General features: G+C 47.5%; 1 protein-coding gene across 1 annotated transcript in view; it reads left to right on the plus strand.

Annotated features, from left to right (window-relative positions):
- Positions 1-12,418, plus strand: part of TENM4 (teneurin transmembrane protein 4) — a 753,030-nt gene that overhangs the window by 206,432 nt on the left and 534,180 nt on the right. The window lies entirely within an intron of this gene.

Here is a 12,418-nt window from a genome sequence, read left to right on the forward strand (position 1 = left end):
GAGTGTGGTTGCTCCTTCCCAGAGTCTGCTCAACCAGCAGGGCAGGGGAGGGTTGCGAAGAGGAGTGGGAGCAGACAGAAGGTCCCACTGGCTACAGCTCTCAGGCCCCCACCCCCTCCCCAAAGGAGCTGCTCTGAGCTTTGCCCCAGATCACTGCTCTAGAGAGTGCTTTTCTCTGCTTTCTGTCTGCAGAAGCCCCTGGGACCTAGTCTGTAGGAAGGCTTCATTTTGGGGATTTTGCCTTCAGGAAGGCAAGGGAAAAAGAGCTTGTGGACGCATTTGCTGGCTGACTTTGGTACAACCACTTATTAACAGTCTCACACTATGGCCCTCTTGTTAAATAATACACACAGAATTAAAGTAGCATGGTTAATTAGTAATAGCATTATTGCAGTACGAGGAAATACGGCTCCCATGATTAACTAGTAAGAATAGCATAGTCACAGCATCCGTATTAACTGAGAGTTCTGTACCGGCATTGTCGCAGCTACTACTTTGGACAGCAAGTTTAGGAATGCCTGAGTGGCTCAAGTCATTGGGCGCCTGCCTTCAGCTCACGTCATGATCCCAGGGTCCTGGGATCAAGCCCTGCATTGGGCTCCCTGCTTAGCAGGAAGGAAGCCTGCTTCTCCCTCTCCCACTCCCCCTGCTTGTGTTCCCTCTCTTGCTGTCTCTGCCTGTCAAATAAATAATTAAAATCTTAAAAAAAAAAAAAAAAAGGACAGCATGTTTATATACAGGCGGTTCTCGTTGATCCCAACAGTTATGTTCTATCAAGTGGCCATGAATGCTGAATTACTGAAGACTGAACCATTGCCTCTAGAGAAGGGGAGAGCGAGGTTCCTGCCAGCTTCTGGTCAGAACATTTTCATCGGCCGATCAATACATAATCTCCTGCGTATTTCCGTGTAAAAGCGCCTTTTAAAAATATATATTGTTGATTCATTAACACCAAACTCACAGCTAATGGTGCTATAACTCATGCCTGAATGGAGCTTAGCTAATCCACGTATTTTCTTGTAAGGCACATACATCCTAGTCTTCTCGTTTAGGGGCACTAGATAGCACTCAGCACTGCACTTGGAGCCATTTTAAACAGCAAAATCACCCACAAAAATCTGAAAAATGTGGCACTAAATAGACCGCGAAAAGGATACTTGTTTACAGTAGGAGAGCTGTAACAAGAACCCAGAGCGTTGCCTCGTTCGGCCTCAGCTGGGAACGTGTGCATCGGGAAACTCAGATTTCCACATCGCCTGCATGGCCGTGAAGGGCCACAAGAGTGCAATGCGTCTAGATGTGCAGGTTACTAACGCATTTCCGTGAGTAGGCAAAGTCGCAAGTACATATTCTGCAAATGAGGATTAACTGTACTTGATTTCACTTATTTTCTCACTCCAGCCAGCAAACTCCCATCGTTTAGTATGGAGAACTAAGGTTCCCAGAGTTCAGACGGCTGGAATGTGGTTTCTTATGTTACACCAGGAGTCTGTTAACTACAGCCCATCGGCCTGCTGCCGATTCTTTGTAAATAAAGTTTTATTGAAACAGTCAGACTCATTCACATACTGCTTCTGTGTAGCTACTGTGTAGCTGCTTCTGTGCTGCAGTGGAGAGCAGATAGCCTAGAGAGACTGGAATATTTACAAACCAGCACTTTGGGGAAAAGTTGGCTATATTATCCTTAATTCTCTCTTTGAATTCGGAAGGGAGAAAGTTCTTTCTGGTCTCAGTTCCAGAATGGATTGTTCTCTTGAACATTGGAAATTTTATAGCTGATTATGTTTCCTTCTTTACAATGATATTAAGAAACTCAAAGCCTAAATGGCTGGACATCCCTGGCACTCACATGATACGAACAAAAAGCATCTTCCATCTTGGTTCTGCTAGAAGGGAGTTAGATTATCTCAGCATGGTAAAAAATATGGTCAATCTATAGAAGGTTGTACAGACATCTGGAACGTTCCAGTAATGAAGTGTCTTATTTGGGGCAGGACCCATATTCTGGGTGAGTGGTGGTATTCCCTAAGGAGACAAAGACCTACTATCTGCAAATCATATTTTTAGCTATCTACTGTATATTGAGAATTTATTATGTGTTAGACACTGGACTGAGTGCTAGATATGGCTCATATTTATTGATTGTCTATGGCATATAGTGTATAGACCAAGAGCCTCTAGTCCCTGGAGGAAAGTGTGATGATCCTTTTGGACAGATGGGGAGACCAAGGACTAAAGATGTTAAGTAATTTCTCCTTGGTCACAAAGCAGGGAAATAACAGATTTGAGATTGGAAGCCATGTGTGTCTGACTCTAAAACAGATTCCTTACATGTCCTCCATCATTCTAGATAGCTTCCTCAGCATCAGCCTTCATCCTTGTAGCTCTTAGAATTAAGACCGTGGGCTGCCTTCTGACATCCTCCTGATGTGAGGTCCTCCATCTCTGGGTCTGAATAGGGGAGGCAGCCTCTGCAGAACATTGGGGTGAGGCTCGGTGAGAGCCGTGCGGGGAGCAGATGCACAGAGGTCAGTGAGGAGGCTCCGCAGTCATGCAGGTGTGTGAGGCCGGTGGGCGGGACGCTGGTGCAGGCGGGGCGGCCGGGGGTGGACAGATGGGTGCAGGAGGCAGAACCAGCCAGACACGTGACTGACTTCATGGGATGGTGAGAGGGCGACGAGGGTGGCTCCCCATTTCTGGCTGAAGTGACTAGGTAGATGATGGGTCATTCTCTGTGACTGGAGAGAAAGCGAGGAGCTGGTTCTGTGCAGGCTGAGCTTGGTGATGCCAGGAGCTAGCCAAGGGGCATGTCCGCCGGCCAGCAGTGGTAGCCTCTGTCCTGCCCTGGCTTGGGAGTTCCTCATTTGTGTAGAGGCCTGTCTCTCCCACCAAACTCTGCCATGGAAGAGCAGAGAGCTTTTGTTGAATGAATGCAGAAGCTTCCAGTTTTGCTTCTTCCCATTAGTCTTTCTAGATGGCTGTGCGAGTCTTCCCAGTCTCCAGCCTTCTTAGTCACTTGGGCTGTGCCTGTAAGAAAAGTGAAAGCTCTGCTTTGGTCAATTCAGAGCCTCCTCTGTCTCTATCAGAACCAATAAATACGTGCTGTCACACTGTTATTGCACCTCCTAAACTCTTTAGTACACAAGGTAAGTGGAAGGCTGTAAAGACTCTGTTAAGGAAGTCTCTGGTGAGACTGGTAGCAAATATAAGGGCCGGTACCTTTCAGACGGATGGGCTCTGGGGCCCAGGAGCTTAGCCCCCTCCCTCCCCCTCCGCTCATTGTTCCTCTTCTTTGGCAACAACATCAGTGATTATTGAACATACTGGCATCAGAATGAAGCAAAGTACTTTCTAGCACTAACATGGAAGCTCACGAGAGCAGGCATTTTTGTCTGCTTTGTTCATTGCTGTGTTCCCTGGACCTGGACTGTGATTGGTATGCGTGGTACATAGTAGATGCTCAGTAAGCCTTTATTGAGGGGATGAAGAGGAAAAGAAAAAGATACTTCCCTTTGATGAGGAAGGTCTATCCATTCAACCAACATTTGCTGAGCATTGTCAGATCCTAAGTCTGACCTCGGGAACACAAAGAAGAGGAGGTCCTCCTTTGCACTCAAGAAGTATTAGTGAAGGAGACCAACTGGTCAGAAGATCACAGATCCTCCTAGGAGAAATGTTACAATAGGGATCTGAGCCAAGTGCTGGGAGAGGCCAATGGGATGCTCCTTACTCTAGCTGGGAGACCAGGGAGGGCTTCAGAGAGGAGGTGGCATTTGACTTGGGTCTTAAAGGATGAGTAAGAGTTCCCTGAGTGGGAAATAAGAAGGGCATCCAGACTGAAGAAATCTTTGGAGGGAGGGCACTGAGACAGTTGCTGTGGTCATGTATAAGGAGTCACACAGGGCAGAGTGTGGGACATGGGAATAGGCGCTGTATCCTCTCAGCCCGGAGAAAGACAAATTTTTTATCTGGATTCCCCAGTCCCTCCCTATCTTCCACTTTATCAACCTACTAGACAAAGAGAGGAGGATATAGTTAATCGGTGCAGAAAAATGTTGAAAAAACATCACAGACGAGGAAGGCATGGATGCATGCAAGAAAAAAAATTAAAGCCAAATGGCTCAGAGCAGCACTTTTATAAATACAATACTCTAAATGTTCTGATAGTCACATTTAACAAAAATGAAACAGGCGAAATTAATTTTAATAATATATTTTATTTAACACGGTATGTTCAAAATATGACACTGTGTCCACATGTAGTTAATATAAAAATTTATTGATTAAAGTTTTAAGTTCCTATTTTGATGCTCACTCTTTGACTTGTGTAGTGTGTTTTGCATGTACAGCATGTATCAGTTTGGACAAGCCGTGCTTCAAGGGCTTGGTGGCTACGTGCAGCCTGTGCAAGCTAGACCCCTAAACTCTAGAATCCAGGGCAATCCAGGCTTCCCCGCTCCCCACCCGGACTTCCCCCGCATCCCCACACACCGCACTTTCAGAATGCCTGCTTCAGGCCTGGAGCTTTCGGTGTGAATTCAGACGAGAAACAGTGTGTGTCGCCAGCAAGTGTGCCCTTCTTTGCATTTCAGGCCACGAGCTAGCCACCTGCGGGGGCTGGGGTCTGTCTGTTCATCAGGGGTCTCAAACTGGGGCCTTGAGGCCATACAGTTGGCAGATACTTTGGATTTGGCTCTTTGAATTTCCCTGTACCGTGTCTTCAAAACATTATGACCCTTTATCAGTTTAGCATTTTTTGCTCTGTACCTGGTCCATGTCACTCATGACGTTACCTCTGGGCCGGCTACAGACAGGTGTTTAAGAGCCCTGGGTCAGATGTCTTTAAGAAATCCCCAGACTGGAGCACTTTAGAAATATACCAGTTTCTGGGCCCCACCCTCAGAGATTGTGATTCATTTGTTCTGAGATGGGGATGGGGACACGTATTTTTTAAAAGCTCTACCCAGTGATTTTTGTTCACTTTCTAACATGCTACTCTGAGAACCCATGGCCCAGAGAGGCTGTTTCTTTCAGCCAGGGTCACAGAGTACGCCAGCCTCCTAACTCTCAATCGACTGCTGTTTTCTCCAAACAGTCCTGAGGGCAAAAGAGCGTTAAGAAGCTTCCGGAACCTTCAGGAGGCATTCCGTACACCAGGAGCTTGGAATGTAGAGTCAGGAATCTATAACCACCGTGTTGCCTCTTCGAAAACAAAGCCCTTGTCGGTTTACCACTCTGGGAAGATTGCCAGCCTCAAGTATTAATAATAATCTCTTTGTTTTTTAAATGCCTTATAATTGCATAAATAAAGCTTACTTTCTCTTCTTTAATGGTAATGAGCCTTATTTGACTGATTGGATGATTAATAATACTCTAATTCCTTTGCCAACAAAACAAAAAGACCAAAAGTGAATGTGGGGTGCCAGTGGCTTGGGATGAGGAACAATGATTGTGGCCATCCTTTCGTGGCCCCCTGATACCTCGGGGCGGGGATAGTCGGTTGTTGCACAGACACTGATAAGTAAAGGCTACTGTCAGCTTGAGGAAGCTGGCTCTTGCATTTCCTGGGGGGATAGTCCCCAACCCCTTTCTTTTTCCTCACATTCTCTGATGTCTAGCCTATGAGAGCTGGTAGAGGATGTTCTCTGGTTTCAGTACCAGCAATGGTTGTAGTCTATCTGGTTTAGCATCGAGCGTGCCCTTGTAGACACTGGAAACAGTGAAACTGACCCTATTTGCTGCTTCCCACTGGCTGCCGGGAAACTCAGAGCCAAACCCGAGTCCTACCAGCCACACACGCAGAGTTCGCAGCATCTGTTTGGTGTGATAATAACGACAGCTCACATTTGTGGAGCATTCGCCATCTACATGGACTTCTTGTGCCTTACTTCCTGCATACTGCACGTTCCTAAACAACTAGAGTGGAGATGTCCCTTTTACAAATCAAGCAATGTGTTCAGTGCCCCTAGGGGATAAGGGAACATTTAAATCAGGGATCCCTTTGCTGTGAATAACGACCTCCTTATGCCACTGCATGTGCTGCGTCATTTGCAGGTTTTCAGACTCTCTTTGGACCTACAGAGGAGGCCAGCTGGGCCTGGCTGCTGCCTCCGACTTGGCTGTGAACTTCAGCTCTCTTTTTCTGAGCCCAGAACAGCCCCTGCTCTGGCTACAAGTCACCAGGGCTAAGCTCTGCCAGGGGCCCATGGTTGTGGGTGGCTTTGCACGGACACACATTGGCCCAGAGGCAAAGGGAAAGGGGTGGGCTTGTACTGGTCACCTTCCTCCCTGCAGTGGGCTCTTGATAGATAGCAGATGGAGAGACAGGGGAGCTAATGAGGTTGGCATTCTGGCCAAATGCTTTCCATCTTCCTCTCACCACTGAGCCCATTGGAAAAGAATGTTGTGCTTGGGTGGGTGGTTCAGGGAGAGCTAGAAAAGCTGAACTTTCACCAAAGGGGCTGGGGGAGGGGATGGCTCAAGGAATAGTACGCACCGATTCAGGGCGACTCAACTCAGTGAATATGAAGCATCTTCAGTGTCAGTCACCTTTATGTGTCACCCCGTGTATTCCTAAAATACCCTTCCACGTAGCTTTTGTCATCCCTCCGTTATAGCTGAACTATGTAAAAGGTTCAGAGATGTTAAGTAACTTGGCCAGGATCACACAGCTGGGGTTTGAATCCAAGTGTCTCTCTCCCTGAAAACCAAATGCACCGAGCTGCTTCTACCATTCACTGTGTCACACATTCCTTCTTAAATCGTTTTCAGAGGTACAGCTTGGGGTCTCATTTCCGAAGCATCTCTTCTTGCTGTAGTGAGGAAACGGGGGTGGGAAAGAGACTGAGCTTCAAAGCGTCAGGGAAAGGGGTGGAACGAGCAGTTTACACTTAGGAAATTTGTTTTCAGCTCTCGCTGGGATAGTAGTAATTTAATCATCAAGGCTGGCGTCCCCTGCCTTGGGGCCTCCCTGCCCCGAGCCAGATGTTTTTGTTAAATCTAGTGATTTTCAAAGAAAGGTCCAGATTGGTGTGTCCAGTCAATGGCTGGCCTCTGTGAATAGGATGCCTGGATGAACACAGGAAACTCCCAGCGAGCAGTGTGCTGCGCAGCTTGACAAGTCCCCACCGTCCCATTCTCTCCCTCACAGCAGGCCCAGGAGGCAGGCATCATGACTGGCCCCATTTTACTGGTAAGAAGACTGAGCCCCCAAGACCTTCCACGTCAAGTGCAGAGCTGGGACGCATCCTGTCTGGGAAGGGGCAAGCCTGCTTCTTGGCACTTATGGGCGCTTTCAAACCATTGCAACTTCAGATTTCCAGCTCTGAGACTTTTTTCCTTCCATCACACCATCTCTGCTTGGAGAAAAAGCAATCTATCCTGAAGGCTATTTTTCTCAAAATATTAAAAAAAAAAAAAGAAAAGAAAAAAAAACACACACACACACAAAACCCTTGCCGGGCTGTGATCTCATGTTCTTCCACAGGCCCCTTTGGAGTCTCAATGAACCACGCACATAACTTGCTTTCATCCATCCGGGGGTTATAAGAAACCAAATGTTGGCAGCGTAACATCTTTCTTTGGAGTTGCTCAGAGGCCTGCCCCTGTATTTTTCTCTAGGGAGCGAGGAAGAAACTTGAGAGATGGTAGAGGCTTTGTTTTGTCAAGATCTGGGCTTTTTTTTACTTAGTTATTTGAGATAGAAGAGCAAGAAAGAGAGCTCGAGCAGTGGGGAGGGGCAGAGAGAGAGGGAGAAGCAGATTCCTTGCTGAACAGAGAGCTCGATGATATGGGGACTCGATCCCAAGAACCCAGTGATCATGACCCAAGCCAAAGGTAGGTGCTTAACTGACAGCCACCCAGGCACCCCAAGATCTGGGCTTTATAAACAGTTTCATCCCTCCCCATACACTAGTATCCCTCCTCCTTAAGAAAAAAACAGTCCCCTAAGATGTGTAAACAAACCACCAGGTCCTGTGGCACCCATGGCTCTCTCCGTGCATTCTTTGCCTGGCCCTCAATCATGAAGGAGAGTGGGAAGAGCTCACTCAGGGGTCACCGGTGTGGGGCTCAGACCCAAGCCACCCAAGAGGGAAAGGCAGGTTGGAATCCAAAGGAGCGATCAGATGGCTGAGAGTGTGTGAATTCCAATAGGTCACAGGACGGGTCAGAGTAGAGAGGGAACACAGGAGGGCATCAGGCCTTGTTGAGTGCCTTTGATACACCATTTCCATCTGGGTTCCCTTTTTCTTTCTCCATCAACCTTGTGAAGTTGCAAGGTGAAGAAATTGTTCAAGGAGTCACAACAGCTTGTCCCAGGCCCATCGCTCATCCTAGGCAGAATGGCGGCCAGAGCCCAGAGATGCCAGCGCTGGAGACAGGATCAGGAAGGAACCAGGCTTGCTAACATAGCGGCATGCAGTCCTCGTGTACTCCGCCTGGTCTGGGCTCAGAGGTGTGTGACCTAGAAGAAAGATTGGATCTATTCAGACACACTGTATTACGTAGGCCTAGCCCTGTGTGGTCCAGTGCAGTAGCCAAAAGGTCATATAGACTATTGAAATTTAAATTAGTTAAAATGAAATAAAAATTCCAGTCCCTGGGTTGCAGGAGCCACATTTCAAGTGTTTAATTCTATATGTGCCTGGTACTGTATTGAACAGCCCATTGAATGTTTTCCATGATGACAGAATGTTCTATTGGACAGTGCTAGTCTCAGAGGTTCAGAGCCAGCCAAACTGGACAGTAAACAGTTCAAATCACCTCTGTGTCTGAACTTCCAGCCCAGGCCTGGCCCAGAGGGGGAGGAGGGCACAATGCTGACCTCTCCTGCACAATGCTGACCTCTCCTGCAGGCACTGTTGGTGGCTGGAGCTCAAATTCCGGTGGCACTTTTAGTCCCACGCTTTTAGTCTCCTTTTAGCCTGGCTAAGCTTCCAGCATTGGCTCTGAGGGCCCCGCAGCTCCCACTGATGTGCATCCCAGATTTCCTGAGTTCACTCTGAACATTGTATGTTCATTGTATACCCTCTTTAGAACATTCAGTCCCATTATTTTATCCTGAATATATCCAGAGCGAGGCCTGGCACAGAAACCATAGGCATCTGTGAAATTGTAGCACTGTAAAAAGACAAATCGGTCAACAGTCGTGACAGCCTTGTGATAAGGGTTTGTTGCATGCCTTTATTCATTCATAAATAATGATGGAGGCCCCTCGAATGAGTGGGGCATGGTCAGTACAGAAAGTGATATTTAGGAAGGAGTGGCTGTTTCCTTGGTAGGTTGGGTGAAGGTGTAAATGGAGTCAAACATAAGCAAGACCACTGGGCAGCACAGCCCCAAATATGTGTGGCCAGGAGGCCTCCTTGGATGCTGGGTATCAGGAAGGTCACATGGTAGGGACAGCGTGCATCCGGGACTTGAAATCAGAGAGCAGCCCCGAGACAGTGAATTGAGTGGGGTACCAGGCTGTGGACTGAGAGGGTTTTAGGGCAAAAGGCATCTGGAAAGTCCCCTAAACCCCTTTCACAGGGGACCAACATGAGGCCTGGAGAGGAGCAAGGAGTGCTAGGACTTGGTGGCAGAGCTGCACCCAGAACCCCAGCCCCCGGCTCCTTGGCTGGGACCCTTCCTCTCCTCTCTTCTGTTTTCTAAGGCGCCATGCTTAATTGTAGTTCACATTGCTTACTACTCTGTAATGTGGCTGCTCACCACGAGGGTAACTCCAAGCCCAGCAGCCTTAGGGAATTTAGGTCTCAGGGAAGGAAGGCACAGCACAGAGCATAAGCAGTGGAAGTGAAATGGGATCCCAAAGGAACCCATTAGCCACCTCGTGTAGAGGTTGTGAATAAGAACTCCAGCCAGAAGGCCAGAGCTGGGATCGCAGCTCTGCCCCTTACCAGCTATATGACTTTGGGTGAGTTACTTCATTTCTCTGACTTCCAGGCCTCAGTGGGGTGATAGTGACCTACATTCTAGCCTTGTGCAGTAGAATCAAGAAATTATTGTATCTGGAGCCTTTGGAAGGGTATCTGGTCCATTATAAGCACCATATGGGTGTTAAGGTTGTTATTACAAAGTCTGAGGTTCCTGCTTAAGCAGATCTGTCCCCTTTCCTGGAGCTAGGTATGTGATCTGACCTGTGTACTGAATGGGAAGGGGGCAGGAGGTCTGCACTCCCGGCACAATTTAGGAGACCTGCAATCCATAATCTGTATGAGCTGGTTCGGACCGCCTCCTCTGGTCCTGCTTTAATCTCCCGTAGAGCACGTACCCTGTTCCATCCTGTATTTGTAAATAGTTTGAGTCTTTGGCTTCTCTTCCCTATCAGAAAATAAATATCTTAAGAGCAGGAACTGCATTTTATTATTTAGTAACAAAGGATAGAGACTTAGGCCTTGAGTTAGAAAATACGATTCAAATGATTCCAACTGAATGATACAGCTTCACTTTACCTTGCTTTGTTTAATTATTTTTTTCAAGATTTTATTTACTTATTTGACAGAGAGAGAGAGAGATAGCACAAGTGGGGAGAGGGACAGAGAGAAAGGGAGAAGCAAGCTCCCTGCTGGGAGTCTGTTATGGGACCTGAGCCGAAGGCAGAACTTAACAACTGAGCCACCCTGGCACGCCACTCTATTGAATTATAATTCATAAATCACCCATGTACAATACAGTGGCTTGTAGCAGACTCACAGAGTTGTGAAACCATCATCACCATCAATTTTAGGACATTTCCATCAACCCAGGAAACCCATACCCATTCTCTAGCACTTCTGGGATGGTTGATGGAGCATTAAATGAAACTATGCATGGAAACAGGCCTTAGCAGAAGGCCGGGAACACAGCTGATGACTAAGTGGTATCTGTCCCGCAGGCCCTGGCACAGGGCTTGGTACAGTTTAGTGGGGCTAGACTCCTCCACACCAGAAACACAAAGGCAGCTCTGCTAGGCCCTCTTGCTAAAGCCCAAAGAGGCTGAGCTCCCTTGCAGAAGTCCACTGCCAGGCATTGCTTATGCTGGGATGCAGGCTGAGGTGTTGGGGCATGGGGTTCAGCAGAGGGGGAGGTGTTGGCTAGGAAATTTCCCATACTCAAAGTCCAGTCTGCATGACTCATATCAGAAATTACCCAGGAGCTGGCCTCCTTCTCCACACCTGTCAGCCCAGGGCAGAGAGAAACAGTGGCTCCTGTGCCTCATGGCTATTTGTCATTCAGGAATAGCCACTTGAGCCCAGGTGATTACAAACCAATCTGGCTGCTCTTTGAAAGTGGTCTTGTTTTCTCCCTTTTCTTTCTTTCTGCTTCCAAGAAAAAGATGTTCCAGGCTCAAAACACATCATTTTCTTAGCCCAGTTGTCTTCTTGATCAAGGAGAGAAGGGAATGGCATGGCTCAGGATAGGACTGGTCATTTTCTGCATGTGGGCCCCGAGAAGATCACACAGAGCCAGGGATCTTGCCTGAGTAACTATAGTACATGACAACCAAGGACAATTCTTGTCTGTTTTCTCTCTTAATTCCTTTGTAGCACCCAGTGGAGTGGCCAGTGCATCGTAGGTGTTTCATGGATACTTGCTGATTGAATTAATGGTTTATGGGGATGGATGGATGGTTGGATAGAAGGATGGATACATGCATGGAATAGATAGATGGATGGGATGGATGGATGGAAGGATGGATGGATGGAAGGATGGATGGATGGATGGATGGATGGATGGATGGGATGGATGGATGGGTGGATGGATGGATGGAAGAATGGATGGATGGATGGATGGAAGGAAGGAAGGAAGGAAGGATGGATGGATGGAGGGATGGATGGATGGATGGAAGGATGGATGGATGGATGGATGGGATAAAGGGATGGTAGATTTCACTAGAATGTAGTTCCAGAAAGGCAGGGGTTTTCATCTGTTCACTGATATATGCCTGATACCTAGTACTTAGTGCATAGTAGACACTCACAAAATGTTTGTTGTTGGAATGGGTGAATGGGGGCACCTGGGTGGCTCAGTTAAGCATCTGCCTTCGTCTCAGGTCATGATCCCAGGGTCTTGGGATTAAGCCCCACATTGGGCTCCCTGCTCGACAGGGAGTCTGCTTCTGCCTCTTCCTCTCCCCTTGGCTTGTGCTTTTTCTCTCTTACTCTCTCTTGCTCTCGCTCTCTCTCAAATAAATAAATAAATTCTTTAAAAAGAATGAAATGGGTGACTGCATGGATGAGAGTGTGGATGGATGATGAATGAATACTAGTTTACTTTCAAGTAGCACTTTACAGTTTATATCCCTTGTGGTGCTCAATTCTCAGCCAAGCTGTACAATGTAGTCTGGGCAGGTACACAACTGGCCACCCCCTCCTAAGAGCCAAGCAGTTTTCTCAGGACTGCGTGACTACTACTATTCCAGGAACACCCTCCAACT

Source organism: Mustela nivalis (genome assembly GCF_964662115.1).
Source record: "Mustela nivalis genome assembly, chromosome: 9".
Taxonomy (NCBI): domain Eukaryota; kingdom Metazoa; phylum Chordata; class Mammalia; order Carnivora; family Mustelidae; genus Mustela; species Mustela nivalis.